This window comes from Polypterus senegalus, chromosome 14 (assembly GCF_016835505.1).
Source record: "Polypterus senegalus isolate Bchr_013 chromosome 14, ASM1683550v1, whole genome shotgun sequence".
NCBI lineage: Eukaryota > Metazoa > Chordata > Cladistia > Polypteriformes > Polypteridae > Polypterus > Polypterus senegalus.
The window spans coordinates 17,924,764-17,937,628 of NC_053167.1; the positions used below are offsets into that span (position 1 = coordinate 17,924,764).

The following is a 12,865-nucleotide window of genomic DNA, read 5'->3' on the forward strand; positions in this document are numbered from 1 at the left end:
TGCACTGCTTATAAAAGTCAAGGATTTTTTTTTTGGTCAAATTTGTGTTTGGACACCGCATGAAACTCCAGCATATTGGTAAAGCACAGTCCCTTCTTATTCATCTCAATATTGACTTTCAACTTGCCAATGAATAACAAATAATCTGTCTTTATTTTTTGTCTGTTATATTAACTTCATTGCATTCATCTTGCCCATGATATATGTCAGAGCACTGGCCTATAGTTTCCAGGTATGACATCGTCTTTTTGGGGATGATATGTGCCAGCTTCCAGTCTTGCACACTTTCACTGGTTTTGTAGTCCATCCACCCATCCATCCTCTTCCGCTTATCCGAGATCGGGTCGCTGGGGCAGCAGCTTGGGAAGAGATGCCCAGACTTCCCTCTCCTCGGCCACTTCTTCCGGGGGAATCCCGAGGTGTTCCCAGGCCAGCTGGGAGACATAGTCCCTCCAGCGTGTCCTGAGTTTTCCCCAGAGCCTCCTCCCGGTTGGACATGCCCAGAACACCTCAGCAGGGAGGTGTCCAGGAGGCATCCTGATCAGATGCCCGAGCCACCTCATCTGACTCTTCTCGATGTGGAGGAGCAGCGGCTCTACTCTAAGCCTCTCCAGGATGACTGAGCTTCTCACCCTATCTTTAAGGGAAAGCCCAGACACCCTGTGGAGGAAACTCATTTCAGCCACTTGTATTCGCGATCTCATTCTTTCGGTCACTACCCATAGCTCATGACCATAGGTGAAGGTAGGAGCGTAGATCGACTGGTTAATTGAGAGCTTTGCTTTACGGCTCAGCTCCTTTTTCACCACGACAGACCAATGCAGAGCCCGCATTACTGCGGACGACACACCGATCCGCCTGTCGATCTCACGCCCCATTCTTCCCTCACTCGTGAACAAGACCCAGAGATACTTGAACTCCTCCACTTGGAGTAGGATCTCGCCTCCAACCCTGAGCGGGCACTCCACCCTTTTCCGGCTGATGACCGTGGTCTCGGATTTGGAGGTGGTGATTCTGTGACACCCCGTGTAGTGGGAATTAGAATCACCAGCCTACACTCTAGGTGTCTAGTATGTGGGACCGAGCGTGACCAGGATGATGGTATAAGACAGGGAGACACAGACACAAAAAGGGTTGGTTTTTTTTGAAAAATAAAGTGAGGTTTTATTTACAGGTGCACTTAAAGAAAACAATCAAAAAAAAGAATGTCCTGCGGGATTTATATATATTACACAGTCCAATACCGCAAAGGACACTCAAAAGCAGTAATTAAATGGAGCCCAAAATGACTATATACAGTATTTACAGTGCTGCTTGAAAGTCCCAAAAGAAAAAGTAAAATACACACAAACTAGTGAAATCCAAATATATACACAAAAACAAAATGTGAAGCTGTCTTCCTCCACAGCGTTCCAAGTCAGAAAGCTGCTCCTCCAAACAGTGTATAATACAGGATTCACCCAAAAATATTCAAAAACATAGAAAAAGTGTATATACAAAAATAAACAGTGCACCACTAACCACAACCCAATAAATACCTCCACCCAAAGTTAATCCAGAGATATTTATATGAAAAAAAATATTTACAAAAACAATGCACAAGCCGAAATGCTGTTCTACCAGGTACCTTTCTCTAAGAAGATCTATTCAGAAAGAACCCCCTCTAGAGGCAACGATTCCCTTTTGTATTCGGCGCCCCTACGCTGCCCAATTAAACAGCCGTACGTCATCCCTCCCGAGGTACGCGATGACGTGAACGCGCTTTAAAAGGGCGTCTTCTATCCCACATAATTACTATAAATATGGAGCTGCCGGCGCACGCGTGCGTATAGCTGTGCCGACTTCTGAGACGCCAACGGCACTTCTGCCATAAAGTGAAAGTAAGCACTTTCTCCATTTTTTCTCCTTCCCCTGAGCTACAGCCCAGACAACTATGAATACGGGATCCCTTTACTAACCGGGTTAAATAATATTAAGCGCTTTGCACTTTCTTTGCTACTTTAGAGTTAATGTGTCGGGGAGGCACACGCGCAGTGAGTGGAGGACCGACAATGCCATACCGGCCGGTCAATGGCAAGGCTGTCTCTCCAGTCTACATGAGACCCGCTGTGACACTCCCCAAAAGACGCTAATATCATCAACAAAGACGTCTTTCTGCACTATATAAATGAAAAAAGGTAAGTTTCCTTTCTTTATACATTTTTTCCTCCAAACAAAAGCCTCCCTCCTTACACAGCAGAGGACGCTAAACTAATTTTATTTAATTAATGGTAATGCCAGTAGGGCATATTACCACACACCCTCCCCCTCAAGATTTCAGGTCATATGTGCGGGATAAATAATCTGCCACTAGATTCTTTTTCCCGCAACATAACATACCTGAAACCTGTATGGCTGGAGAGCCAAATACCAGCGGCCACACGAGCATTAGAATGCCTCATCTTTTGGATCCACTGCAATGCTCGGTGGTCTCTCCACAATAAATTCGTTGGACAGTAGATAATACTTAAGGCTATCTACAGCCCATTTTATTGCTAATCCTTCTTTCTCTAAGGTAGCGTACTTCTTCTCTCGGTCAAACAGCTTCCTACTAATAAACAAAATTGGCCTCTTCTCGTCACCCTCTCCCTGCATCAAGGCTGCTCCCAAACCTTCCCCCGAGGCATCAACCTGCAAAGTAAAAGGTTTTGCAAAGTCAGGACAATGCAATACAACATTCTTACAAAATATTTTTTTCAGAGATTGAAAGGCATTTTCACATGACTCTGTCCATTTGACGTTTCGTGGTGCAGATCCTTTAAGCAGGTCGGTGAGGGTGCTGCAATATCGAAAAATTGGGGATAAATCTTCTGTACCACCCCACCAAACCAAGGAATGACCGGACCTGCTTCTTTGTTCCAGGACACGGACGATCCTTTATAGCGGCCATTTTGTCAATTTGGGGTCGGATCAAACCGCCCCCTATGGTGTACCCAAGGTATTGCACTTCCTCTTTGGCAATGACTGTTTTTTCAGGGTTAACCACAAGCCCAGCTGTTTTTAACCTTTCAAACACATCCGCCAGGTGTTTTAGATGCTCCTCCCAGGTCTTACTGTATACTACCACATCATCTATGTAGGCTCTAGCATACCTCTCTGCTCCTTGCAGCACTTTGTCCATGAGGCTGGAAGTTGCCGCTCCATGCAACCCAAATGGCATGACCGTGAACTGGTACAAACCTCCGGGAGCCCTGAAAGCGGTAAGTGGTTTTGCCTCTTCTGAGTGGGACCTGCCAATTGCAAAGATCAATTGTTGTTAAATATTTTGCTGGACCTAGCTGCTCTACCAGCTCGTCCACTCTAGGCATTGGGTAGGTATCAAAAGCTGAGATGGCGTTAAGCTTACTGTAATCCACACAGAATCTCATCTGTCCATTCTTTTTAGGAACGAGTACCACAGGACTACACCAGTCACTCACTGAAGGTTCGATGATGCCTAAATCTTTCATCTGTTTCAGCTCCTCTCGAAAACCTCTTGTAGGCGTGCAGGAATTCTACAGTAGGATGTTCTCACAGGACCTGGGGATGTAAGGCGAATATCATGATGTATTAGAGGAGTCCTACCAGGCAAAGATCCAAACAGACCCTCTGGAATCAATTGTTGTACTTCTGCTCTTTTTGTCTCTTCAAGATGTTCCAATGATGGTCCCACTTGGACTTCTCTGCAAGATGGCAAGTACTGCTCCTCCGATTCCTCTTCTTCTGGAACGCTACGAATGAATAGCTGACTTGAAGGGTTAGTATATTCCTGCCATGGCTTCAGCATATTAATATGAAAAGTTTGCCTTAATTTCCTAGGGTGATCAGGCATATCAATCTCATAAGTGACAGGACCTTTTGAGCAACTACTGTGTATGGCCCTTGCCACTTGGCTAAAAGACTGCTCTCTGAAGTAGGCAATAATAACAGTACCTTCTGTCCAACTGTAAGTTTTCGGTCTCTGACTGCCTTGTCATACCACGCTTTCTGCTTGGCTTGTGCGTTTTCCATATTTGCTTTAACAAACTGCGACAGGTTGGCGAATTTTTCCTGCAACTTAAGGACAAATGTTAGCACATTTTGTGACTCAGTTCTGTCTCTATCTCCCTCTAGGGTTTCCTTTAGCACAGAAAGGGGTCCTCGCACATGCCGACCATACAATAGCTCAAACGGAGAGAATCCAGTAGATGCCTCGGAACCTCCCGGTAAGCAAACAACAGGTATGGTAGCCACTGATCCCAATCTGATCCAGTCACGCTAACAAATTTCCTCAGCATCTGTTTTAAGGTGGCATTAAATCGCTCCACTAGCCCATCCGTCTGCGGGTGATAGGGTGTGGTCCTTAAACCCCGAATTCCTAACAAACTATTCACCTGTCTTATCAATTTTGCTGTTAGATTGGACCCTGGTCAGTTAACATTTCTCTTGGGATCCCCACTCTGGCAAATAGCTGTATTAGAGCCCTCACAATGTTACTTGCATTTGTCTTCTTCAGGGGAAAGGCTTCTGGGAACCGGGTTGCGTAGTCGCACACTACCAGAATATATTTATGTCCAGTGCGCTACGTTGACAGGACCCACAATATCAACCGCTATTCTGGAAAAAGGCTCTTCCACTACAGGCAAAGGTATTAGTGGAACTTTGTCTCCTCTCTTCACTGGTCCAACTTTCTGACACTCTGCACATGCTTTTATATAATTTGTTACGTCTTTAGTCCATCCTGGCCAATAGAAATGCCGTGCTAGCCTATCAGATGTTTTTACTTGCCCCAAATGACCTGACCAGGGAATGCTATGGCTAATCTGTAACACTTTGCCCTCAGACTAGATGGCAACACCAATCTCTGCCCATGGTCATCTTGATGATACAGGAGGTCATCTTTAATAATAAATTTCTCTCCTGTCTTAGACTGAAACCCCCTTGTGGCCTTGTCAAAGCAGACACGCAGACTGGGGTCATCCCGCTGAGCGGAAGCCACATCACTCGGTAAGTCGCTACTGTTTCCTGTGAGATCCAAAGGCAATATGAGCTCACCCTGCTTCTGGGGAACGCCCCAGAGCTTCTCACGCCTTCTCTGACTACGGGCTTTACGGACCGTGCCTGTCTTGTCAGCTTCCCCAAATGGCAGCACATCCCAGCCATCCTGGGCATCTTGCTTTTGCCTTGCCGCCTGGGCCCTTGTGACCATCAGAGTCTCCGCCTGCAGAGTACTCTGTAAGAGATCTTCGATCCCCGGCACGTCCAACCCTAGTAGAATTGGGTAAGGCATGTTGTCTAATACGCCCATGGGCAACTCATATCCCAAACCTTGAATCTCCAGGTTCACCCGGACAAGAGGATAGGTGACTTCTTCACCATGGACACACCTCAATACTACCTGCTGACCTGACTGTACCACTTGGTCGACCAAACAGTCTTTCCTCACCAGAGACTGGGTGCTTCCTGTATCTATTAATGCAGGGTACAGTTTACCTGCCATAGTAACCCTTAGAATTTTCTCCCTATTCTTAAAAGGTGTCTTCTTCTCAGGTAGGGGGCATGGAACAAAACAAAATTTTGCCTCCTTACGTTTGTTTGGACAAAACTTAATTAGATGGCCTTTCTGTCCACAACCATGACACAACCAACCCTCCCTATAATCTGGCTTTGCAGGTGGGTTGACTAATCTTGTAGGACCACGACCCATTTCACCCTGAGACATACCTGTGGGCTTAGCTGTGTTCTGGGCCTCTGAATGACTTTATCCTCCTTCCGCAGGTTCCTTGGACGATGGGCAGCCAGGAATACCTCAGCCAGCTCCGCTGCTTCTTTGGAAGTCTTTGGCCGATGCTCCTCTACCCATGTACGGATTTTAATATCAAATACCTGCAAAAGTTGTTCTAACAGAATAAAGTCAATTATCTGGTCTATTGAGTGTTTCTGGGGTTGTAACCATTTAGTGCATAATTCTTTCAACAGTGTCAGAAGTTCTTTAGGAGACTGACCTTCCTCCCATTCGAGAGAACGGAACCTCACCCTGTACGTTTCAGTGCTGATCTCATACTTCTCAAGGATGGCAGCTTTTAATGAGTCATAGATCAGGGACTCCTCTACTGGCATGGCCAAAAATGCCGCCCTGGCCCCTCCTGTAAGTAAAGGAACAAGACGGATTGCCCAATCTGCTCTTGGCCAGTCACACACTGTAGCCACCCTTTCAATGTTGAAAGGTAATGTTCTATGTCCTCGGGCTCCTGGAAGGGCATCAGACGAGGGTATTCCCATGTTCTTGCTGAGGCTCCTCTACTTCTTTCTACAGATTCATCCAGTTGGAGGACTGCGACTGTTGCACCAAATTCACCTGTCCCTGTAGCTGGGCAAACTGGTGCTGCAGACTTTTGAATCGCTGTTCCAATCGTTGGTCTTTGTCTTCCTGCACAGCGATGAATTGTCGCAAGAGTGTCTCCACTGTACGGATATCCCCAGTGACTTGACTTCTTCCCCTGCCTGTGCTGCTCCGGAGACCACTCCTGTATTGCGGTCTGGAGTGCCAACTCCTTGAGGCTTCTTTGGAGCCATACTGCCAAAACTGTCTTTGTCTGTACTCCAAAATCAAAAATACTGTCTCACGTTTTACCACCTCTGGTCGGATCCCACCGCTGCCACCAAAATGTGACACCCCGTGTAGTGGGAATTGGAATCACCAGCCTACACTCTAGGTGTCTAGTATGTGGGACCGAGCGTGACCAGGATGATGGTGTAAGACAGGGAGACACAGACACAAAAAGGGTTGGGTTTTGAAAAATAAAGTGAGGTTTTATTTACAGGTGCACTTAAAGAAAATAATCAAAAATAATGTCCTGGGATTTATATATATTAAACACAGTCCAATACTGCAAAGGACACACAAAACAAATCAAATGGAGCCCAGAAATGACTGTATACAATATTTACAGTGCTGCTTGAAAGTCCCAAAAGAAAAAGTAAAATACACACAAACTAATGAAATCCAAATATATACACAAAAACAAAATGTGAAGCTGTCTTCCTCCACAGTGATCCAAGTCAGGAAGCTGCTCCTCCAAACAGTGTATAATACAGGATTCACCCAAAAATATTCAAAAATATAGAAAAGTGTATATACAAAAATAAACAGTGCACCACTAACCACAACCCAATAAATACCTCCACCCCAAAGTTAGCTGTGCCGACTTCTGAGACGCCAACGGCACTTCTGCAAGAGATATTTATATGAATAAGGGAAAAAAAATAATATTTACAAAAACAAAGCACAAGCCATCCCGGCCGGTCAAATGCTGTTCTGAGACCCGCCGTGAGGTACCTTTCTCTAAGAAGTTTTCAACAATACCTCCTGTCTTTAACCAATGCTATTGACCTTTCATGCTATCATCATAATTTCCCTGTTTCTCAGCACATGTTGTTACATTCAGTTTAGTAAAAATATCCAACTCCTTTAGGCTTTTGTTACACACCCTGGCATCCTAGAAATAGCCTAGTAGCAAATCTCTAATTTCTCTAGTGCTGTTATGTCCTAAAACCAAAACTGCACACTGTAGTTCAGATGAGGCCTTATAGCTTTGTAACGTTTAATAAGCAAGTGTCATTACAGGTTTATACAGCATGCTGCTAATATGCATTTTTTATTAAATGTTATTTTCACTTTTATAATTACTGGCTTCCAATGACTCTAGTCTGGAACAAGCAGTTTTAATAGATGGCTATTTTGTGTTTTATTTTGTTATATTTATAAAAGTATTTGATATTCTGAGATTGACAATGTGAAGTGTTCTATATAAAAAGTTATTTGCTTGAATATAGCCTGTCATCCAGTTTTTGCCATCTGGCAAAAGTTAATTTTATCATATCAGCTCGCATAATCCACATACAGTATCTTAGGTATGTTGGAGAGATTTGGAGGACTTGGGCTAAACCTACATGAACACAACAGACTTTACACAGCCAGAATCTGCAAGAGTGAGGTTCACACCTGTCCTGAAAGTAAGCCAGCTAAACCACTGATAAGAGATTAAGTCCTCTGAGCCTGAGCTAAATGATGGAGTCAGAACTGTAAAGATAAGTGGTGTGTTACTATACCACCATTATACAGGAGTAAACATGATTTCCTTTCAATGAGAGACAAGTATTAGGACTGAGGCCATGCAAATCAGGTGACGAATGTTTGTAGTGAAGGAGATGTCAAATATTTGGATGAAGTTTTCAGTTTACATATGCTGAGGCACTTTGGGTAGTAACTAAAAGGAATGACTGAAGTTCCTTTTGCTGGGTTGCTAGTATCACTCACTGTAAGTGAGTATCAAAGGGAATTTAAAAGTGCTGTGGGAGCTCCAGATTGAGAAAAGCAATTGGAAGTAGTTTAGTAGTCAAGTGGATATGCCTCTTGGTACAACCTTCAAAAGAAATACCAGTGAGGAAACCAACAAGCAGGGTACCTGGGAAATCCTCAAAAGACAATGGACAGTGTTGCTATTGTTAGGGAAATCTAGCCTAGTTATATACTTGTGTTTTAGCCCTACTGTTTAGCCTTTTTTAAGAATCTCATTCTGCAGGCTGTGGCAAGCATCTAATAATTAAGAATAAGAGTAGATTTTTTTGGGGGGCAACAGACAGTTAACAGACGTGCCTTTTAATTACTCGTTACTATGAACAGGGTCCCTGGTGTGGCATGTTCTCTTTGGATGACATCTTTGGAATTTCTTCTTATCTTGTTGACCTGGATATGAACTGAACTTCTCTGGTCTCATCCCCTAACATTGTGACACAAGACTAGAAGTGGCCTCCATTCCAGTTATTTCTTAAATTGGCAGGAATATTGGATTTCTTTGCACATCTGCCTTCTGCATCATGTCCTTCTCTAAAACATCCTGAAAAGTGAGAATAGCATGCACTAAGGCATCCAGAGCTTCTTGTCCTTTCCCTCAAGGTTTACCATGAGCTGTTGAATCATGATGAGGCAAAGGAAATCATGAAAATAGCTACCTATTTATATCTAATCTTATATCTAATATCTTTATATTCTTTATGGAGTCGGTACCAGTTCCTTGTCATCTAATTAGATAAACTTCATTAGTGGTTCTTGAATATAATTATTTTCTTTATTGATATTACAAGGTAGCAGTAAGGATTTCTTTATTTCTCATTGATCCTGTTTGTTATTTTTGTTGGAAAAATAATTACAAAATAGAATTTATTATGTTTTTTCTCATTTAAGTGTTGATTTCTCTCATTTTGCTTATGTGTAGTTATTTTTGCACATGACTGTACAGTATATCTGATTGTGTCTCTATTGTCCTTGTCTGCTTTGTGGCGCTCAGTTTCAAAAGTACTGTATGTTTCCTGTCTAAATTGCTCATTCATTGAAATCAGTTCTGTGACCATAGGAGATGGAGGCTATCCCTATAACACTAAGTACAAGAAGATAAGAGCACCGTATTGTCAATCCATGTCAGGACACATTTATGCAAAATTCATAGTTGTCAGCTGACCTAAAAGGTAATTATTTTGAAGAAAACATGCAAACTTGACACAGGGAGAATGTGCAAACTGAAGAGAGACCGTGATTAGGCTGGGTTTCACACCTAGTCTGCCGGAGCTTATATTGCTAACCATAGTGCCACCCTGTTGCCCCCATCTGTCCCGGTGTTATCAGTTTCATTCTGTGGAACACGCTTCAGGTCAAACTAATCAATGATAAGAAGTGAGAAAGAGGCTTACCAAAATGAAGGACGCTCTGTATAACCTGTTGGATGTGTAAAGAAACCAGAACAGAAACAAAAAATCGATATCAACATGTTTAAACCCTATTTCTAAACAAATGCAATGTCGGCATCAGAGTTTAGTGATATTTAGAGTCCAGCTTAATTATACTATTTCAAATTCAAAAATATAATTTGAATCATAAGGTCACTGCAAAAGTTAGACTCTGTAAAACTTAACATAACTATAATTAAAAAGGAGGCAGAACGATGGTACAGCCGCTGACAGTGACTAGATTTCAATCCCAGTATGCTGTCTCTGTATTCATGTTGATGGTCCTCCTCCCATATCCAAAAAAGTTTTTACAGTCTCTTATTTGGCCTCATATGGGTGTGCACTGCACAGACCTGTCACCCAGTCCAATGGTTGGTTCCTGTCTTCTGTCTGAAACTGCCAAAAATATTGTAAAATAAGATTAGACAGGTTTGAAAACTGGGTGGAGAGATTAAAATTAAAAGATTAAATAAATGAAGAAAGGGAATTATTTATTGACTGATTTAATTACATGCTTTGATTTGTTAGAGTGCAGTTTTAATCACTTTGTATTTTAAATTGGTCCTGCATAAATAAATGTGAATGAATTTGTCCAGAAATTATCTGGTGTTAAATCCCAGGGTCATTTCTGCCTTGCATTCAATGTTTCTGCTGTGTCTCCCACTCTCTTGAAGCAAATAAATATTCAGAAAATTGGGGGTGGGTGTTTAGGACGTAATACGATCCTAAACAAAAAAAAGTGAAAAGCAAATATTTTTAGAGGCGAAATCAGCTACCCTAAACAGGAGATGGCAAACAAGTCAATGGGAACATTGCCAATGTATTAGTGTTGTTTGGCCATAAGAGGGCGCTTTTGTTAAAGAAATGACCACTCTGTCCAGAAGTTCTTTCCACTCGCTTCACCAAAGTGGTTTTAGTTTTAGCCAACTACTTAGCGTAACGTTTGAACACTGAAATGAATGTAGAATTGTGTTAGAAATAGATATATATTATATTTACTGTATATTATCCAGTGTAACAATTCAAAACTGAAGTAAAAATAGAACTGTGTTAGAGATATATAATTTACATACAGAAACACAATGTTCAATTATTATAAATAGTATATCATACACTAAATAGTTAGGAAAGTGGTATTCCTCGAGATTAATTTTATTGTTGAACAAAAACAACTCTCTCAGTCAATCCAATTTTTATTTTACATCAAACCTGAATGTTTAACTAAAGAAAAGTTTGATTTTTTTTCCCAGGGGAAAATATAAGTGTGCACAAATATTAGGCGACTGTTAAGTCTGTGCAATAATTAGGCAATTCAATTACAAATCTTTTTTTCCTCACTTGCTTGTTTACTCTAAAGTTTTACAGTAGGTGGAACAAATATGCAACATAAAGTGATATATAATAATTAACAAATAAAATTTTTGTTCTATCAGAAATATTCAATGACCAATATAGCCACCTTACCAATGAGCCCCCCATTCATCAAGCCTGTCAACTTCTTGATCTCTTCAAGATGAACATTTGCTGTAGCAGGAGCCTCTCAAATGCTGTTCAAGGAGGTTTATTGCCTCCCCTTATTGTAGCTCTAACATTTGAGGAGAGCCCACAAATTCTCAATTGGACTTAAATCAGATGAGGAAGCAGGCCAGGTCATTATTCAGCCATCTTTGAGGCCTTTGCTGGCTGTCCAAGCAGTGAAGTGCATGGATGCATGTGATAGAGCATTGTTCTGCATAAAGATCATGATCTCCTTGAATGCTGCCCATTTCTATCTGTGCCACTGTTTGAGGAAAGTAGGTTGGGATTTGATTTTCAGTCCATCTTCAACCTAAAAAGGTTTACTAGTTCATCCTTAATGATAGCAGCCCAAAACAGTGCCACCCCACTTTCCTGGCACCTGACTCAAACCGGTGCCCTGTATCCATAAGTGATCCAGTTGATGTCATTTTATCTGTCCATAAAACCTTGAAAAAATCAGCCTTCAGATATTTCTTGTCCCAATATTGACGCCTTAACTTGTGAATCTCTGTGAAACATCTCCTACTGTACTTCTGCACACTAGAGGTATGTTGCAGTTCTGAAATATGTCAGCTCTGAAGGCTAATGAGTACCTGGTAGCTTCATGTTTAATTCTTCTATAGTCTGTTGCAGTTAACTTGCTATTTTTCTTTTCTGTGCATTTTTTGCAACCTTGACAATTTACAATAAAACATTTGATTGTCTGGTGGTCATAACTCTGTAGTTTAGCCATTTTCAAAATGTTGCATCCTTCTGAAAGGGATTTTACAGTTTTTTATTTTTCAGTATCAGTTAAATCTTTCTTTGATCATTTAACCTAAAGTAATGAAGTTGATAGTAATTAAGGTGCTAATCACTTTAAACCGCACTCTCCCTCATTAAATAATTACATAGCACCTGAAAATGATTACATCCAACCTTTCAGGTTTAGATGGTTTAAAGTTGGAAATTATACACAATAAAATTAATAGGGAGGGGAAACCGACTTGCCTGATACTTGTGCAAGTAGCATAAAAAATTGAGAGCAGCAAGGCAGCACAGTGATTAGCACTGCCATACCACAAAATCAGTATTACATTCAAAACCCAAGCCCAGTCAAGTTTGTACATTTTCCCTAAATCTTTGTGGGTTCTCTTCTTCACTAATACAGATGTGCATGTTGGGTTTAATCAAAATTCCACATTTGCTCTTTGTGAGTGGCCTGACACTCTGTCCTCCGCTCGTTCCTGGTGTTTTGTGCCTAATGCTTCTAGGAAAGGCCCACCTTGGTACTATTATAATATAACTTATTATGTACAGGGATTCAGTAAGTGCCAAGTTAAAGGCTATGTATATTATTTATTTGTTTGTTTAATTATTTTTTTAAACAGCTGTTTATTGGAGACATGCAGGTACAAATTTCAGTCTACCATGTATACATGACAGTAAACTCAATAAACTTGGTTTTCACTCTGTCTAATAGTTACTGAAATATGAATTCAAATGAGTTTGTATGTATTATTTTCTTTCTTTACTATAGTAGGTGTTCATTTTATTTGATTTTGTGTTATTTGAAATACTGTAC

At 41.4% G+C, this 12,865-nt stretch overlaps 2 long non-coding RNA genes across 2 annotated transcripts in view; one reads left to right on the forward strand and one right to left on the reverse strand.

Moving 5' to 3' along the window:
- The first annotated feature begins 3,512 nt into the window (after positions 1-3,512).
- Positions 3,513-4,197, forward strand: LOC120514442. The gene is made up of 3 exons (XR_005630461.1): positions 3,513-3,566; positions 3,671-3,775; positions 4,132-4,197. It is a non-coding gene; the product is annotated as an uncharacterized LOC120514442 (long non-coding RNA).
- A 5,259-nt stretch (positions 4,198-9,456) lies between these two features.
- Positions 9,457-12,865, reverse strand: part of LOC120514441 — a 59,726-nt gene continuing 56,317 nt past the window's right edge. The window contains exon 3 of the long non-coding RNA XR_005630460.1: positions 9,457-10,179. This is a non-coding gene — a long non-coding RNA (uncharacterized LOC120514441). The remainder of the gene's footprint in view (positions 10,180-12,865) is intronic.